The sequence below is a fragment of the Oryx dammah genome, unplaced genomic scaffold, assembly GCF_014754425.2.
Source record: "Oryx dammah isolate SB20612 unplaced genomic scaffold, SCBI_Odam_1.1 HiC_scaffold_3, whole genome shotgun sequence".
Classification (NCBI taxonomy): domain Eukaryota; kingdom Metazoa; phylum Chordata; class Mammalia; order Artiodactyla; family Bovidae; genus Oryx; species Oryx dammah.
The window spans coordinates 65,332,353-65,352,125 of record NW_024070187.1 but is presented as its reverse complement, the minus strand read 5'-3'; the positions used below and the strand labels follow the sequence as shown (position 1 = coordinate 65,352,125).

The window sequence follows — 19,773 nt, the reverse complement described above, 5'->3', positions numbered from 1 at the left end:
ACTCTTAAATCTCATTAATATTTACTATAATTGAAATTAAAACTAAGAAAAATTTTTTTGTGCATTTACTGATTCATGAGCAATGATGAATGCATTGCATGTTAAAGTTTTAGTGTTATTATGAGAATAGTTCTGATTGTATAGACCTTTTGATAAAGAAGCCCTCTACTAATTTTGTTCAAATTTCACAAAGTGATATACTAGGGTCCATTATTTGTTTTTATACCTTAGTCAAGATTCCATATTGTATTTAGTTGCATTGAGCATCTTCAGCTACAACAAATTCTTATAAATTCTCTTTTCATTTTTATTCTGTTACAAATATTTTTTAATTTTTTTTTTGGTATGGCTTCTTAGATACACCTATCATTTAAAAGTGGACATCTAATTTCCAAATACATGGAGTTTTTAAAGTATCTTTGTTATCAACTTCTCATTTAAATGCATTCTTCTCTGAAATCACCCTCTGTGTTTTTTCATTCTTTTGATTTTATTGAGGCTTTCAGTGGTTAAGTCAAAGATCTCTCTTGTTAAATGTCACACAGCACTTGAAAATATGAGGGTTATTTTAAAATATCTTTTGATATTGATTTCTAACATAATTCCACAGTGAGAACAGACTCTGTATGATTTCAATACTTTCACATGCTCAGTCATTCAGTCGTGTCTGACTCTTTGTGACCCCATGAACTCCTCTGACTACCAGGCTCCTCTGTGCGTGGGATCTTCCAGGCAAGAATACTGGAGTGGATTTGCTTCTCCAGCAATACTTTTAGATCATGAAATTTATGCAGCTTATTTTATGTTCCCGGACATGTTCCAGTGTCTTCTGGATTATAGTATATGGGAGCTTGAATAGAATTTGTACCCTACTATTGTGTGAAAATTGTATAAATCTTAATTATGTTGAATCGGGTCATAGTGCTTTTCAGGTCTACTATATTCTGCATATTCATTCTATTAATTTTTGAGAGTTTGACATTAAACTTCCAACTATAAACTCTTATTTAATCTACTTAAAAAATGTGTCATATATAGTGGAACTACATGTAATTTTCTTCTGTAATTTCCAAGTCTCTTGATAAGTATCTGTTATGTTACTTTCATAATTCAAAAAAATAAAAAAGAAAGAAGAAAAAACAAAGAAGCACCATACCAAAGTGAATTCTATGTACATTCCGGAAAATGAAAGAGCATGAAAACTCAAAAAGTGAATTTTATTTGCTTTTATTCATAATACCTGAGTCTGAAAATAAGCTGTGAAACGTAATAAAATTTTAGCAGTTTGACTGACCTTGATGAATTTGCTTACTTGGTGGTTTAGTGGTTTAGTTGCTAAGTCGTGTCTGACTCTTTGCGACCCCATGGACTGTAGCCCTGTCCATGGCTACATGGACAGGCTCCTCTGTCCATGGGATTTTCCAGGCAAGAATACTGGAGTGGATTGCCATTTCCTTCTCCAGGTTATCTTCCCAACCCAGGAATTGAACCCAGGTCTCCTGCATTGCAGGCAGATTCTTTACCGACTGAGTTATGCTTACTTGACTTACTGATTTATTGCCTTTTATGTAATGTAAACTAGTCTATATCTATATCCTCTATGCCTGTATCTAATCTTTTACATGCAAAACTATCTTGTTTCCCCAGAGGGCCTCTGAAAAAAACCACTGAGTAATTTTGTAAGAATCACATGTGAAGAGGTGTCAAGTAACAGGATATTCTCATTCTGCCCCCAATTAAATTTTTACAGATAAAATGTTCTTACTATAAATATTTCAGAAAGCGCAAGCTTTACGGTAAGACCCTGGAATTTTGTCAGGGCCTGCACTTTCCGTAACATATATCAACCTCAGGAGAAACACTACTTAAAACTCTTACCAAATAGCTCTCTAGTTTTCCTACTTTTACCAGAGTCCTGATGGTGCTTTGCCTGAAGATATTAAATAACAAAAGTTTAGTATTTTCCGTCATAAGTTCAAGTATTATTTACAAGTGTTTACTTTCCACACTCTTCGTTCATTAATTTTAATCAAGCATCTTCTAGACAGTAAGGTCTCATTCTGATTCCGCTCGTGCTATGGATATGTTCTCCTAGACAAAACTGTCACGCAGAGATGACAGGCTTTCTGCATTTCCCACTGCATTTGGAGGCCAGATACCTCCCAGGCAGATCATCCCAATCTCAGCACAGCTGAGTCCCGTTCCCTGAAGGCTCATTCCTTGAAGGCTCCCAATATTCATTGTCGTCTCATTTCTGTTTCTGGGTAATGCAGAGCTGTAGCATAGTTTAAATTGGATATCTTTAAAAAGCCTCAAAACAAAAAGAATTAAAGCACTGGTGGGGTCAGGTTTTCAGGTACTTTGTCTCTTGTTATGATTTAACTCACCGACCTAGTCCACATAGAGGAGCAGTAAGGCCAGTAAACTGTCATATGACACAGCCAGGCTTCCATCACTCAGTATTTCTCTATAATTTTGACAGTTGCATCTATTTTGGTAAACTAAACTACTAAAAACAAGGTGTGTACTATTTTAGGCAGTAGCCAATTTACCATAGTGGTCACAGATAAAAGAGCGACAGAAAATGAATTCCTTGTGGTGGAGTTTAATTTCCCAGACTACCAGAATGAAGGAGAGGGCAATGGCACCCAACTCCAGTACTCTTGCCTGGAAAATCCCATGGACGGAGGAGCCTTGTAGGCTGCAGTCCATGGGGTTGAGACAAGTCGGACACGACTGAGCGACTTCACTTTCACTTTTCACTTTCATGCATTGGAGAAGGCAATGGGAACCCACTCCAGTGTTCTTGCCTGGAGAATCCCAGGGATGGGGGAGCCTGGTGGGCTGCTGTCTATGGGGTTTCACAGAGTCGGACACGACTGAAGCGACTTAGCAGGAGCAGCAGCAACCAGAATGAAGGCTGAGAACAGAATGCGTAGGTTGCACACATCATTTGATCTGTTAGAGTCTATGAGAAACTGTCCCCATCCCTAGCAGTAACAGCACAAGTTTTCAATTTGTGATTTCCACCACTTCAGATTTGACTTATAACTATGATGCAATTAAATTGCTACATGGCACTTGCCTCTTTTTTCAGAGATAATGCATTATTTATTTATTTATTTTTCTGAATGAGTTCCTTTAAAGCAATGGTCTCAGGATGGAAAACGAGCAGAAATAAAGGCTAGTGAAAAAATGTAGCATTTCTCTAGTTTTCCATTCAGACAGAATAGGGAATTGAAAGGGTCTCTGTGGACTACTGGTCTCTATTTCACATCATCACAGATGATAATGGATCCTCAGGGAACAGTCAGAGAATTCCTCTGTGGCGGATGAGCTTATCTCCTTGGCTCAGAAGATAAAAACTTAGCCAGAATAGAAAATTTCTGGTATTGATTTCTTCACTCACTCATATTTATTGATCCTTTCTATGGAAGATATTGGGACTTCACAGGTGGTGCTAGTGGTAAAGGACCCACCTGCCAGTGCAAGAGATGTAAGAGACTCAGGTTCTTCCCTGGGTCAGGAAGATTCCCTGGAGGAGGGCATGGCAACCCATCCCAGTATTCTTGCCTGGAGAATCCCCATGGACAGAGGAGCCTGGAGGCTAAAGTCCACAGGGTTGCAAAGGGTCAGACACGACTGAAGTGACTTAGCACAAGCACACATGCAAGGCATTGTGCTGGTGAATGTGTGTGAAATAAAAACATGCAAGATGTATACAAAGGATATACAATCTTAGAAATATAAGGTATCTATGTAATCTTTGTGGTTGAGAATGTGAACTCTATGTAGATTGTCTGTTTTTACAGCTAGGCTCCTTTAGCTTTTGATGCTGGGCATGTTACAAGTTACCTGACTTTTCTGTGACTCCGTTTCTTTCTTTTTAAGCTGGTTTAACATTCAGTTCAGTTCAGTTCATTTCAGTCGCTCAGTTGTGTCTGACTCTTTGCGACCCCATGAATAGCAGCACGCCAGGCCTCCCTGTCCATCACCAACTCCCAGAGTTCACTCAGACTCACGTCCATCGAGTCGGTGATGCCATCCAGCCATCTCATCCTCTGTCGTCCCCTTCTCCACCTGCCCCCAACCCCTCCCAGCATCAGTCTTTTCCAATGAGTCAACTCTTCACATGAGGTGGCCAAAGTACTGGAGTTTCAGCTTTAGCATCATTCCTTCCAAAGAAATCCCAGGGCTGATCTCCTTCAGAATGGACTGGTTGGATCTCCTTGCAGTCCAAGGGACACTCAAGAGTCTTCTGCAACATCACAGTTCAAAAGCATCAATTCTTCGGTGCTCAGCCTTCTTCACAGTCCAACTCTCACATCCACACATGACCACTGGAAAAACCATAGCCTTGACTAGATGGACCATCGTTGGCAAAGTAATGTCTCTGCTTTTGAATATGATATCTAGGTTGGTCATAACTTTTCTTCTAAGGAGTAAGCATCTTTTAATTTCATGGCTGCAATCACCATCTGCAGTGATTTTTGAGCCCCCCAAAATAAAGCCTGACACTGTTTCCCCATCTATTTCCCATGAAGTGATGGGACCACATGCCATGATCTTCGTTTTCTGAATGTTGAGCTTTAAGCCAACTTTTTCACTCTCCTCTTTCACTTTCATCAAGAGGCTTTTGAGTTCCTCTTCACTTTCTGCCATAAGGGTGGTGTCATCTGCATATCTGAGGTTATTGATATTTCTCCTGGCAATCTTGATTCCAGCTTGTGCTTCTTCCAGCCCAGCGTTTCTCATGATGTACTCTGCATAGAAGTTAAATAAGTAGGGTGACAATATACAGCCTTGATGCACTCCTTTTCTTATTTGGAACCAGTATGTTGTTCCATGACCAGTTCTAACTGTTGCTTCCTGGCCTGCATACAGATTTCTCAAGAGGCAGGTCAGGTGGTCTGGTATTCCCATCTCTTTCAGAATTTTCCACAGTTTATTGTGATCCACACAGTCAAAGGCTTTGGCATAGTCACTAAAGCAGAAATAGATGTTTTTCTGGAACTCTCTTGCTTTTTCCATGATCCAGCAGATGTTGGCAATTTGATCTCTGGTTCCTCTGCCTTTTATAAATCCAGCTTGAACGTCAGGAAGTTCACGGTTCACATATTGTTGAAGCCTGATTTGGAGAATTTTGAGCATTACTTTACTAGCATGTGAGATGAGTGCAATTGTGCGGTAGTTTGAGCATTCTTTGGCATTGCCTTTCTTTGGGATTGGAATGAAAACTGACCTTTTCGAGTCCTGTGGCCACTGCTGAGTTTTCCAAATTTGCTGGCACATTGAGGGCAGCACTTTCACAGCATCATCTTTCAGGATTTGAAATAGCTCCACTGGAATTCCATCACCTCCACTAGCTTTGTTCACAGTGATGCTTTCTAAGGCCCACTTGACTTCACATTCTAGGATGTCTGGCTCTAGATGAGTGATCACACCATTGTGATTATCTGGGTCATGAAGATCTTTCTTGTACAGTTCTTCTGTGTATTCTTGCCACCTCTTCTTAATATCTTCTGCTTCTGTTAGGTCCATACTTTCTGTCCTCTATCGAGCGCATCTTTGCATGAAATATTCCCTTGGTATCTCTAATTTTCCTGAAGAGATTTCTAGTCTTTCCCATTCTGTTCTTTTCCTCTATTTCTTTGCATTGATCACTGAAGAAGGCTTTCTTATCTCTTCTTGCTATTCTTTGGAACTCTGCATTCAGATGCTTATATCTTTCCTTTTCTCCTTTGCTTTTCACTTCTCTTCTTTTCACAGCTATTTGTAAGGCCTCCCCAGACAGCCATTTTGCTTTTTTCATTTCTTTTCCATGGGGATGGTCTTGATCCTTGTCTCCTGTTCAATGTCACGAACCTCATTCCATAGTTCATCAGGCACTCTATCTATCAGATCTAGGCCCTTAAATCTATTTCTCACTTCCACTGTATAATCATAAGGGATTTGATTTAGGTCATACCTGAATGGTCTAGCAGTTTTCCCTACTTTCTTCAATTTAAGTCTGAATTTGGCAATAAGGAGTTCATGATCTGAGCCACAGTCAGCTCCCGGTCTTCTTTTTGTTGATTGTATAGAGCTTCTCCATCTTTGGCTGCAAAGAATATAATCAATCTGATTTCGGTGTTGACCATCTGGTGCTGTCCATGTGTAGAGTCTTCTCTTGTGTTGTTGGAAGAGGGTGTTTGCTATGACCAGTGCATTTTCTTGGCAAAACTCTATTAGTCTTTGCCCTGCTTCATTTTGCATTCCAAGGCCAAATTTGCCTGTTACTCCAGGTGTTTCTTAACTCCCTACTTTTGCATTCCAGTCCCCTATAATGAAAAGGACATCTTTTTGGGGTGTTAGTTCTACAAGGTCTTGTAGTTTTAACATTAGGATCAGATAAATAATACTTGTAAAGTATTTAATGAATTGTGTTGAAAGGCAAGGACTGAATGTGTGTGCATGCTCAGTCGCTCAGTCATGTCTGACTCTAAGACCCCATGGACTGTAGCCTGCCAGGCTCCTCTGTCCATGGGATTGTCCAAACAAGAATACTGGAGTGGGTCCTCATTTCCTCTTCTAAAAGGACCCAATAAATTCTTGTTATTGTTGTTATGATTAAATTACTTACCACAAAGAGCTTCCAAATCATAAATATCACATCACAGACCTAATACATTCCAGGAACTGCTGCTGCTGTTGCAGCTACTAAGTCGCTTCAGTCATGTCTGACTCTGTGCAACCCCATAGACAGCAGCCCACCAGGCTCCCCCATCCCTGGGATTCTCCAGGCAAGAACACTAGAGTGGGTTGCCATTGCCTTCTCCAATGCGTGAAAGTGAAATCGCTCAGTCGTGTCTGACTTTGTGTGACCCCATAGACGGCAGCCCACCAGCCTCCTCTGTCCATGGGATTTTCAAGGCAAGAGTACTGGAATGCGTTGCCATTGCCTTCTCCATCCAGGAACTGCTAGACCCTAGGAAAATATCACAAAGATGAAAAGCCTAGCTTTGGGGTACAAATAATACCATGGGTTGTACAGCCATATCACATCAGTGCTCTGTGATTAGTGTTATAGTGGATATGTATATCAGTTCAGTTCAGTTGCTCAGTCGTGTCTGACCCTTTGTGACCCCATGGACGGCAGCGCGCCAGGCCTCCCTGTCCTTCACCAACTCCTGGAGTTTACTCAAACTCATGTTCATTGAGTCGGTGATGCCATCCAACCATCTCATTCTCTGTCATCCCCTTCTCCTCCTGCCTTCAATCTTTCCCAGCATCAGAGTTTTTTCAAATGAGTCAGTTCTTTGCATCGGGTGGCCAAAGTTATTGGAGTTTCAGCTTCAGCATCAGTCCTTCCAATGAATATTCAGGACTGATCTCTTTTTCCATGAAGTAATCTCACGATGGACTGGTTGGATCTCCTTGCAGTCCAAAGGACTCTCAAGAGTCTTCTCCAACATCACAGTTCAAAAGCAAAGAGTGCTCAACTTTCTTTATGGTCCAACTCTCACATCCATACATGACTACTGGAAAAATCATAGCTTTGACTAGATAGACCTTTGTTGGCAAAGTAATGTCTCTGCTTTTTAGAATGCTGTCTGGGTTGGTCATAGGTTTTCTTCCAAGGGGCAAGAGTCTTTTAATTTCATGGCTGCTGTCACCATCTGCAGTGATTTTGGAGCCCAAGAAAATGAAGTGTGTCATTGTTTCCACTGTTTCCCCTTCTATTTGCCATTAAGTGATGGGACCAGATGCCATGACCTTAGTTTTCTGAATGTTGGGTTTTGAGCCAACTTCTTACTCTCCTCTTTCACTTTCATCAAGAACTCTTTAGTTCTTCTTTGCTTTCTGCCATAAGGGTGGTGTCATCTGCATATCTGAGGTTATTGATATTTCTCCTGGCAATCTTGATTCCAGCTTGTGTTTTATCCAGCCCAGTGTTTCTCATGATGTACTATGCATATAAATTAAATAAACAGGGTAACAATATACAGTGTTGATATACTCCTTTCCCAATTCGGAACCAGTTTGTTGTTCCATGTCCAGTTCTAACTGTTGCTTCCTGACCTGCATATAGATTTCTGATGAGGCAGGTCAGGTGGTCTGGTATTCCTATCTCTTTAAGAATTAACCACAGTTGGTGGTGATCCACACAGTCAAAAGCTTTGGCATAGTCAATAAAGCAAAAGTAGATTTTTTTTTTCTGGAACTCTCTTGCTTTTTTGATGATCCAACATATTTTGGCAATTTGATCTCTGGTTCCTCTGCCTTTTATAAATCCAGTGTGAACATCTGAAAGTTCACAGTTCATGTATTGTTGAAGCCTGCCTTGGAGAAATTTGAGCATTTCTTTGCTAGCATGTGAGAGGAGTGCAGTTGTGCAGCAGTTTGAGCATTCTTTGGCATTGCCTTTCTTGGAGATTGGAATGAAAACTGACTTTTCCAGTCCTGTGGCCACTGCTGAGTTTTCCAAATTTGCTGGCATATTGAGTGCAGCACTTTCACAGCATCGTCTTTCAGGATTTGAAATAGCTCAACTGGAATTCCATCACCTCCACTAGCTTTGTTCGTAGTGATGCTTCCTAAGGCCCACTTGACTTCACATTCCAGGATGTCTGGCTCTAGGTGAGTGATCACACCATTGTGATTGGGTTGTGAAGATTTTTTTGTATAGCTCTGTGTATTCTTGCCACCTCTTCTTAATATCTTCTTCTGGTAGGTCCATACCATTTCTGTCCTTTATTGAGCCCATCTTTGCATGAAATGTTCCCTTGGTGTTCCCTTCCCTTCTAATTTTCTTGAAGAAATCTCCAGTCTTTCCCATTTTATTGTTTTCCTCTATTTGTTTGCATTGATCACTGAGGAAAGCTTTCTTATTGCTCCTTGCTATTCTTTGGAACTCTGCATTCAAATGGGTACATCTTTCCTTTCCTCCTTTGCCTTTCAATTTTCTTCTTTTCTCAGCTATTTGTAAGGCCTCCTCAGACAACCATTTTACTTTTTTGCATTTCTTTTTCTTGGGAATAGTTTTGAATACAGACTCCTGTACAATGTCTCAAACCTTTGTCCATAGTTCTTCAGGCCCTCTATCAGATCTAATCCCTTGAATATATTTCTCACTTCCACTGTATAATCATAAGGGATTTGATTTAGGTCATACCTGAATGGTCTAATGGTTTTCCCCACTTTCTTCAACTTAAGTCTGAATTTGGCAATAAAGAGTTCATGATCTCAGCCACAGTCAGCTCCCGGTCTTGTTTTTGTTGACTGTATAGAGCTTCTCCATCTTTGGTTGCAAAGAATATAATCAATCTGATTTCTGTATTGACCATTTGGTGATATCCACGTGTAGAGTCTTCTCTTGTGTTGTTGGAAGAGGGTGTTTGCTATGATTGGTGTATTCTCTTGGCAAAATTCTATTAGCCTTTGTCCTGCTTCATTCTGTGCTCCATGGCCAAATTTACCTGTTACTCCAGGTGTTTCTTGACTTCCTACTTTTGCATTCCAGTCTGCTATAATGAAAAGGACATCTTTTTTGGGTGTTAGTTCTAGAAGGTCTTGTAGGTTTTCATAGAATCATTCAACATCAGCTTCTTCAGCATTACTCATCTGGGCATAGACTTGGATTACTGTGGTATTAAATGGTTTGCCTTGGAAACGAACACAGATCATTCAGTCATTTTTGAGACTGCATCCAAGTACTGCATTTCAGACTATTTTGTTGACTATGGTGGCTACTCCATTTCTTCTAAGTGATTCTTGACCACAGAGGTAGATATAATGGTCATCTGAGTTAAATTTACCCATTCCAGTCCATTTTAGTTCACTGTTCACTCTTGCCAGCTCCAATTTCCCTTGATTCATGGACCTAACATTCCAGGTTCCTGTGCAATATTGCTCTTTACAGCATCAGACTTTACTTCCATCACCAGTCATATCCACAACTAGGTGTTGTTTTTGCTTTGGCTTTGTCTCTTCATTCTTTCTGGAGTTATTTCTCCACTGATCCCCAGTAGCATGTTGGGCACTCCCGACCTGGGGAGTTCATCCTTCAGTGTCCTATCTTTTTGCATTTTCATTTTGTTCATGGGGTTCTCAAAGCAAGAATGCTGAAGTGGTTTGCCATTCCCTTCTCCAGTGGACCACATTTTGTCAGAACTTTCCACCTTGACCCATCCATCTTGGGTGGCCCTGCACAGCATGGCTCATAGCTTCATTGAGTTAGACAAGGCTGTAGTTCATGTGATCAGATTGGTTAGTTTTCTGTGATTGTGGTTTTCAGTCTGTCTGCTCTCTGATGGAGAAGGATAAGAGGCTTATGGAAGCTTCCTGATGGGAGAGACTTGACTGAGGGGAAAACTGGGTCTTGTTCTGATGGGCAGGGCCATACTCAGGAAATCTTTAATCAAATTTTCTGTTGAAGGGTGGGGCTGTGTTCCCTCCCTGTTATTTACCTGGGGCCAGTCTTGCCTGGAAAACCCCATGGGCAGAGGAGCCTGGTAGGCTGCAGTCCATGGGGTTGCTACGAGTCAGATATGACTGAGCGACTTCACTTTCACTTTTCACTTTCCTGCATTGGAGAAGGAAATGGCAACCCACTCCAGTGTTCTTGCCTGGAGAATCCCAGGGATGGCAGAGCCTGGTGGGCTGCCGTCTATGGGGTCACACAGAGTCAGACATGACTGAAGCGACTTAGCAGCAAACTATGGTAGAGGTAATGAAGATAATGGTGACCTCCTTCAAAAGGTCCCATGCAGGCCCTGCTACACTCAGTGCCCACAACCCTGCAGCAGGCCACCACTGACCCATGCCTCCGCCAGAGACTCCTTGACACTCACAGTCAAGTCTGGGTCAGTCTCTTGTGAGGTCACTGCTCCTTTCTCCTGGGTCCTGGTATGCACAAGGTTATGTTTGTGCCCTCCAAGAGTCTGTTTCCCCTGTCCTGTGTAAGTTCTGGTGGCTCTATGATGGGGTTTATGGTGACAGCCTCCAAGAGGGCTTATGCCATATTCAGGTCTGCTGCATAGGGAATGTATTAGCTATTTCTTGCTGTATAGCAAATTACCCCAAAACTTAGTTGCTTAAAACAACAAACATTTGCTATCTCACAGATTTTGTGGGTCAGAAATCTGTGCTTAATGTCTCTGCTTCTAGGCCTTTCACAAGGTTGCAATAAAGGTGCTGGCTGGGATTTTGGTCTTCTATGAAAGCTCGATTGAAGGAGGAGCTACTCCTAAGCTCACTCAAATTGAGGTAAGATTCAATTTCCTCACATACTCCTGGATCAAGGGTTTCACTTCCTTCCTGGCTGTTCATTGGAGTGCTCCCTCAGTTTTTTGTCAAAAAGACATTTCCATGAGGTAATTCTCAACTGGTTCCCCTTAGAGCAAGTGAGAAATAGCAAGAAGGGCCAGCTGGACAGTAGAAAGTCTTTTTGAATCCTACTTTGAAACCTACATCTTATCACTTTTGCTATGTTCTTTATCTTTGACATGAGTTACTTGGTAGGGCCATACTCAAGGGAAGGGAATTATACATGATGTCAATTACTAGGAAATGAGACTCACTTAGATTCCTTTTAGAGGATGTCTGCACAGAGTACAGTGCTGAAACAAAAATCAGAGCTGGAAAGACTTTAAATGTAAGGCCAGTATGATCTGGGTTTTAAAGCACATATTATTATTCACAAAAAGATTTAGGGGAGAAGCATTTTAGTATTAAGAATAAAACATTCACAAAAGCATATGAAAGAATGTTATGTGATCAGATATCATGTTAGGGATTATCTTGACATTTGCTAATAAGAAAACCTCCCAGAGGTCATGAAACACCTAAATTAAAATACTTGAGTTACATGACATATTAAATCAACTTAAAATAAAAGTGAAAATCACAGGGAAAGAAATGGGGCAACCTACACTTAGAGTGTAAGTAAGTGTAAGAATTTCACTATCTATCTGAGTTATAGAACATATAATGTTCATACATACCCTCTCTCTTTGCCACCTCAGATTCCCCCACTAGTGGTGTGACTATGAAGAACAGAGTTGAGGTACAAGCAAGGTAGTCCTCAGAAGGTACTCTGGGCCAATGAAATAGAGAGAGAGATACAGAACTTATATATCTCCACGATTGTGTCTTGCTACAACCGTGTCATGGCAATTAGCTCCTTGACCAGCCATGAGTTTTATTTGTATTTCTTGAAATAGAGCACATGTGGGGCCAAAACAAGTGTTTAGAGTGTTAATGGGTGGCAAATTTGGGGGAATTGTAGTTGTCAATTGATGATCAAGACTTTCATCTTTCTATCTATTTCTTTCTGTAAATATCCCTCTTATTTGTTCCATCATGGTTTTCTGTCAATGTTTTCTTTGGAATTTGACTTCTTTTCCCCAGAAAGACTCCCCTGGTGGCTCAGATGATAAAGTGTCTTGCTTACAATGTGGGAGACCTGGGTTCAATCCCTGGGTCGGGAAGATCCTCTGGAGAAGGAAATGGCAACCCACTCCATTACTCTTACCTGGAAAATCCCATGGATGGAGGAGTGTGGTAGGCTACAGTCCATGGGGTTGCAAAGAGTTGGACACGACTGAGGGACTTCACTTTCCCCAGAAATAACAAGGGTTTATTTCAGTTGTTAATTTCTAACTTAGCCCAAATTTAAGTCATGTGTGTTGTAAATTAAGTAGTTGACTTACTTCTTCCTTCTCCTAACAATGGAATCTGAATGGAAAGTACTATTTTCACTGAACTAAAGCAAAACTATTTTGGTGATGGGTAGGTAAAAGATGGAGGTACTGGGGATTGAACCGAGGGCCACATGCATGCTAAGCATGTGCTCTACCACTGATCTATACCCCCAGCTGAATGCAGAGTTCCAAAGAATAGCAAGAAGAGATAAGAAAGCCTTCTTCAGTGATCAATGCAAAGAAATAGAGGAAAAGAACAGAATGGGAAAGACTAGAGATATCTTCAAGAAAATTAGAGATACCAAGGGAACATTTCATGCAAAGATGGGTTCGATAAAGGACAGAAATGGTATGGATCTAACAGAAGCAGAAGATATTAAGAAGAGGCGGCAAGAATACACAGAACTGTACAAAAAAGATCTTCACAACCCGGATAATCACGATAATCATCTAGAGCCAGACATCCTGGAATGTGAAGTCAAGTGGGCCTTAGAAAGCATCACTACGAACAAAGCTAGTGGAGGTGATGGAATTCCAGTGGAGCTATTTCAAATCCTGAAAGATGATGCTGTGAAAGTGCTGCACTCAATATGCCAGCAAATTTGGAAAACTCAGCAGTGGCCACAGGACTGGAAAAGGTCAGTTTTCATTCCAATCCCAAAGAAAGGCAATGCCGAAGAATGCTCAAACTACCACACAATTGCACTCATCTCACATGCTAGTAAAGTAATGCTCAAAATTCTCCAAGCCAGGCTTCAGCAATACGTGAACCGTGAGCTTCCTGATGTTCAAGCTGGTTTTAGAAAAGGCAGAGGAACCAGAGATCAAATTGCCAACATTTATTGGATCATCAAAAAAGCAAGAGAGTTCCAGAAAAACATCTATTTCTGCTTTAGTGACTATGCCAAAGCCTTTGACTGTGTGGATCACAATAAACTGTGGAAAATTCTGAAAGAGATGGGAATACCAGACCACCTGAACTGCCTCTTGAGAAATCTGTATGAAGGCCAGGGAGCAACAGTTAGAACTGGACATGAAACAACAGACTGGTTTCAAATAGGAAAAGGAGTATGTCAAAGCTGTATATGTCACCCTGCTTATTTAACTTCTATGCAGAGTACATCATGAGAAACGCTGGGCTGGAAGAAGCACAAGCTGGAATCAAGATTGCCGGAGAAATATCAATAACCTCAGATATGCAGGTGACACCACCCTTATGGCAGAAAGTGAAGAGGAACTCAAAAGCCTCTTGATGAAAGTGAAAGAGGAGAGTGAAAAAGTTGGCTTAAAGCTCAACATTCAGAAAACGAAGATCATGGCATGTGGTCCCATCACTTCATGGGAAATAGATGGGGAAACAGTGTCAGACTTTATTTTGGGGGGCTCCAAAATCACTGCAGATGGTGATTGCAGCCATGAAATTAAAAGACGCTTACTCCTTAGAAGAAAAGTTATGACCAACCTAGATAGTATATTCAAAAGCAGAGACATTACTTTGCCGACTAAGGTCCGCCTAGTCAAGGCTATGGTTTTTCCAGTGGTCATGTATGGATGTGAGAGTTGGACTGTGAAGAAGGCTGAGGGCCAAAGAATTGATGCTTTTGAACTGTGGTGTTGGAGAAGACTCTTGAGAGTCCCTTGGACTGCAAGGAGATTCAAACAGTCCATTCTGAAGACCAGCCCTGGGATTTCTTTGAAAGGAATGATGCTAAAGCTGAAACTCCAGTACTCTGACCACCTCATGCGAAGAGGTGACTCATTGGAAAAGACTCTGATGCTGGGAGGGATTGGGGGCAGTAGGAGAAGGGGACGACAGAGGATGAGATGGCTGGATGGCATCACTGACTCAATGGATGTGAGTCTGAGTGAACTCCAGGAGTTGGTGATGGACAGGGAGGCCTGGCATGCTGCGATTCATGGGGTCACAAAGAGTTGGACATGACTGAGCCACTGAACTGAACTAAGGTAAAAGATGGACCTCCAAAAACAATGAACACTTTTAACCATGTACCAGTTGTATTAAGATGTTGTATATCTTATTAATCCTTACAAGTAGCCAAAGAACCTGAAGATGGAAAACATCTAGTGAACTGGCCAAGATCACAGAATCAGGAAATGCAAGAGTAGGGATTTGGACTTAGTCTGATGCTATAGTCCAGCACTTAATCCCTGTGCAAAACAACCTTCCAGAGTTGGTGCTGGCAGTGGAAGTGAAGAGAAAGTGAAGAGGTCTAAGGAAGTAATGGTTGGTGGCTGGCTATAAAATGTAAGACAAAAGTAAAATTAACAAGATGCTTATAAATCCATCGTGAAATAATCCTTCATATGATGTATAAAGAAATGTAACCACTGATTTTTAAAGCCATCTTAGTAAGTCCTGAGGCAATAAAAATATCTGTAAAATAAGAGCTAGAACTTCAGTTAAAATGTTGTGAGAAAGCTATGCATAGTAAACTTGAGACTTACGGGAATGTGATCTGGAGAAAAACAAGCTTTTATCTTTCTAAGAACTGGGGACCATTTGTCTCTTGTGTAAGCCAAAGGTCTTTGATGGTAGTGAGCACATCACACCAGTCAGCTACAACTCTTATGCTGTGGAGAGCCTCAGGCTTTACTGTACATCATTTATTTCCCTGAACGTGAAAGTTGCTCAGTCCATGGAATTCTCTAGGCCAGAATACTGGAGTGGCTAGTCTTTTCCTTCTCCAGGGGATCTTCCCAACCCAGGGATTGAACCCAAGTCTCTCACATTGCAGGCAGATTCTTTACCAGCTGAGCCACCAGAGAAGTCCAAGAGTACTGGAGTGGGTAGCCTATTCCTTCTCCAGCAGATTTTCCTGACCCAGGAATCGAACCCGGGTCTTCTGCATTGCAGGTGGATTCTTTACCAACTGAGCTATTAAGGAAGACTTTATAATCTCAATGAAAAAGAAAAAACCTAGGCTATGTTTAGTACCTAGAACAAAATCTTCTCTGCAGCTACTCTTACATTGTGTCAGAATGTTTACAAGATATTTTCAGAAAGAGGGAGACCTACTCACACATGCTGATAGTAGAAATCCTTGTTTGGTGAAATGCCAACCTCCAAGTTCTGTTGTCCATTCTAAAATATTACCATATGACACATCTTACAAAGTGCCATTGTTTCATACATTTTGGTTAGGTATTTTTGAAGCCAATTAACTCTTTTCTTCATTACAAAATAAAAGTTTTATTTAGTCTTTGGGAGCAGTCTGCTCTAAGAATATCTTTGTTTAATTATGAGACTGTTTATGTTGTGCTTTCACAATCCAATCTTTATGAGATTTAGATTCAAAGCTGACAGGAAACAAGAGGGAATACCAAGTATGGTTGCTCTTTGGCTTTGGTTGTAAGACCTTGACAAAAGAAAATAGCTGGAAAACCACTTTAGCTCTGGTCTTTAGAATTTCTTAGAAAAAGCAACATGAATGGTACAAAAAATTAATATTGGTCATCCAGAATTATATGATACAAAACTATACAGACAAAAGGGAAAAATAAGTTCCTGCTTGGAAGAAAAGAAATAAAAATTATAGATATTCTTGCCTAAATAGTACGGTGTTGAGGACTGGTATGAACTTTGAGACTCTGAGGTGGCTCAGACGGTAAAGAATCTGCCTTCAATGCAGGAGGCCTGGGTTCAATCCCTGCATTGAGATGATTCCCCAGAGAAAGGAATGGCTATCCATTCCAGTATTCTTGCCTGGAGAATTCCATGGACAGAGGAGCCTGGCAGGCTACAGTCCATGGGGTCTTGAGAGTTGGACACGACTGGGTGACAAACATATCATCATCATGGATTCTGCAGGTTGAATATTGAACTAAATTCAGTCACTGTTGTTGTTTAATCATTAAGTCATGTCTGACTCTTGGCGACCCCAGGGACTGTAGCCTGCTAGGCTTCTCTGTCCATGGGATTTCCCAGACAAGACTACCATAATGGGTTGCCATTTCTTTCTCCAAAGTTAATCGTACTCCATTTATAAAGTCTCTTTTGTCATCGAACGTGATATATTCCTAGATTTGTAAGTTATGGAGATTAGGACCTGGATGTCTTTGTGAAAGTTATAATGCAGCACGTCACAAGATGCCATAAGGTCACTTCTTACCCTCTGACTTCACAGTTGGGACCTTTTAAAAAGGAATTTGGCAACAGTTATGGATAATTTACTGCATTATAAATCTGACATTGTTTTTTTTATATTGAAGTATAGTCAATTTGGAATATTAGTTTCAGGTATACAACATGGTGATTCAGTATTTTTTATAGATTATGCTCCATTATTGCAAAATAATGACTATATTTCCCTGTGCTGTATGGTGTATCCTTGTTGTTTATTTATTTTATACATAGTAGTTTGTATCTGTTAATCCCATACCCCTATCTTGCCCCTGCCCCATCTACTCTCTCCCCTTTGGTATCTACTAGTTAGCTTTCTATATCTGTGAGTCTATTTCTGTTTTATTATATACAGTCATTTGTTTTATTTTTCAGATCCCATATAAAAGTGATAACCTACAGTATTTGTCTTTCTTTGTCTGACTTATTTCTAAGCATAATACTCTCTAATGTGTCTGTGTTACAAATGACAGAATTTCATTTTTTCTGAATTATACTCCATTGCATATGTGTATATATATATATATATATATATACATACATACACACACAACATCTTTGATGGACTGACATCTTGTGAGGTTAGGTTACATTGCTTCCATATCTTGGCAAATGTAAATAGTGCTTCTATGAACATTGAGGTACACATATCTTTTCAAATTAGTGTTTCCAGGTTTTAAAAAAATATTCCCAGAAGTGGAATTGCTAGATCATGTAGTAGTCCTACAGTCAGTTTTTGAGGACCCTGCATGTGGTCCCCGCAGTGGTCGCACTGGTTTACATTCCCACCAGCAGTGTTCAAGGGTTTCCTTTTCTCCACATCCTCACCACCATTTGGTATTTGTTTTCTTTTTGATGACACCCTTCCAGACAGATGTGAGGTTATATCTCACTGTGGTTTTGATCTGCATTTCTCTAATAATGAGAAATGTTGAGCATATTTTTATATGCCCATTAGCCGTTGGTATATCTTTTTTGGAAAAATGTCTATTCAGGTTCTCTGCTCTTTTCTTAAATCAATTTTGTTTTGTTTTCAGCTGTTTATACAGTTTGAATATTAACCATTATTGATCATATTAGTTGCAAATGTTTTCTCCCATTCAATCAGTTGTCTTCTCCTTTTGTTTCTGGTTTCCTTTGCTGTGCAAAAGTTTTTAAGTTTAATTAGGTACCATTTGTTTATTTTCATTTTTATTTCTTTTGCCTTAGGAAAGAAATCCAAAATATATACAGTTTATGTCAAAGATTGTTCTTTCTTTTCTTAAGAAATGTCTTAAAGACATTTAGGTCTTTAATCTACTTTGAGTTTGTTTTTATATGTGATGTAAGGAAATGTTCTAATCACATTCTTTTACATGTAGCTGTCCAGTTCTCCCAGCACAAGTTGCCAAACCAGGATTTGAACCTAAGACCTATGGCCTGAGTATGTTTTATATAAATGCTCTTGACACTTACTTCTACTTTAAACCACTCACACTCATGCTCACAACAAGAATAATTCAAGTAGCACTCTATATAATAAATTGGAAATTCCAAAATTCCCTTTTCTTCTCTTTTATCTCTAGCTTTCTTTAGAGAAATTAAAAAGCTATATGAAAGTTAAAAAAACAGTTCAACAAACACCTGCTCTCTTCCCTTAGATTCAACAATTGTTAACTTTTTACCACATTTGCTCATTCTCTTTCTCTCTATGCCTGTGTGTGTGTGTGTGTGTGTGCGCGCGCGCGCACGTGTGTATAATCATACAATATAGATAGTATTTCTGTGAACAATTTGAAAGTAATTGCAGTGTTCATGATGGTTTACTCCTGAATGCAGTAGCATGAATCCTTTAAGAATAAATATATTTCACACTGTAACAAAATAATACAACCATTATTACATCCAAGAAATTTAACTTTGATTGTTTCATTTATACTAAAAATTGTCAAGTTACTCCAAAACTTTTATAACTGTTGCTTTTTTGAACAGTTCAGAATTGAACCAAGGATCAGATATTGTATTTTATTGCCAGTTTAGTCTTTTTAGTTTAGTTTGAGACTTCATCCCTTTTTTTTTCCTTTCTGGACATTGGCTTAGTTGAAGAGTTCAGGTCAGCTTTTTTATAGAATGTCTCACAATCTGGATTGATTTTATTGTTTTGCAAGATTACGTACAGCTTTCACACTCTTAGTAAGAATACAGCTTGAGGGATATGTACTTCCCATTGCTTCAAACTAAAAGTCACTTAGTATAAATTTATATTATTATTTTTGGTGCTAAGTGAGATCACTTGGTTAAGGTAATGGCCACCTCTCTCTTTATCCAGATCTTATTACTTATCATTTGAATAACTTTTTTCATCTAGACTCAACTTCTCTGAATCCTAGAGTAGACACTGCTTGGTGGTACACATTTAGCCTGTTGCCAGCCTCTCCCTGACTTGCTGGAGGTACTGTAGTTCCTCTAAGAGAGTCTGAGATGCAGCAAGCCTGAGACTTCTAGGAAAGTTTTGCCTTCCTATTAAAGGACTTCCCTGGTGGCTCAGACAGTAAAGCGTCTGCCTACTATGTGGGAGACCTAGGTTCGATCCCTGGGTCGAGAAGATCCTCTGGAGAAGGCAATGGCAACCCACTCCAGTACTCTTGCCTGGAAAATCCCATGGACAGAGGAGCGTGGTAGGCTATAGTCCATGCGGTTGCACAGTCGGAGACGACTGAGGCACGGATAAATTAGCACCAACCTCCTTCACTCTTTTCCTACTGGATCAAATGCAAATGTGGTCAAAAAGGAGAAAGAATTACAGAGAACAGCTGTAGGACCTTCACTGAGTTGCTAAAACCAGCATCCACAGCCATTTACCTTTAGGATTTATTGTGTGAGAAAAACAGACTCACTTGTTTAAAAACCTAGTTCCATTTTCTATTTCTTGCAGGAAGAATCCATCCTAACTGACTGAACCGACCATGA

At 40.1% G+C, this 19,773-nt stretch overlaps 1 protein-coding gene and 1 non-coding gene across 2 annotated transcripts in view; both read right to left on the bottom strand.

Annotated features, from left to right (window-relative positions):
* The window catches only part of GABRB1 (gamma-aminobutyric acid type A receptor subunit beta1), a 434,566-nt gene that overhangs the window by 124,905 nt on the left and 289,888 nt on the right, over positions 1–19,773 (bottom strand). The gene's annotated exons all lie outside the window — the stretch shown is intronic.
* TRNAA-AGC lies at positions 12,784–12,855 on the bottom strand. Its single transcript has one exon. It is a non-coding gene; the product is annotated as a tRNA-Ala (tRNA).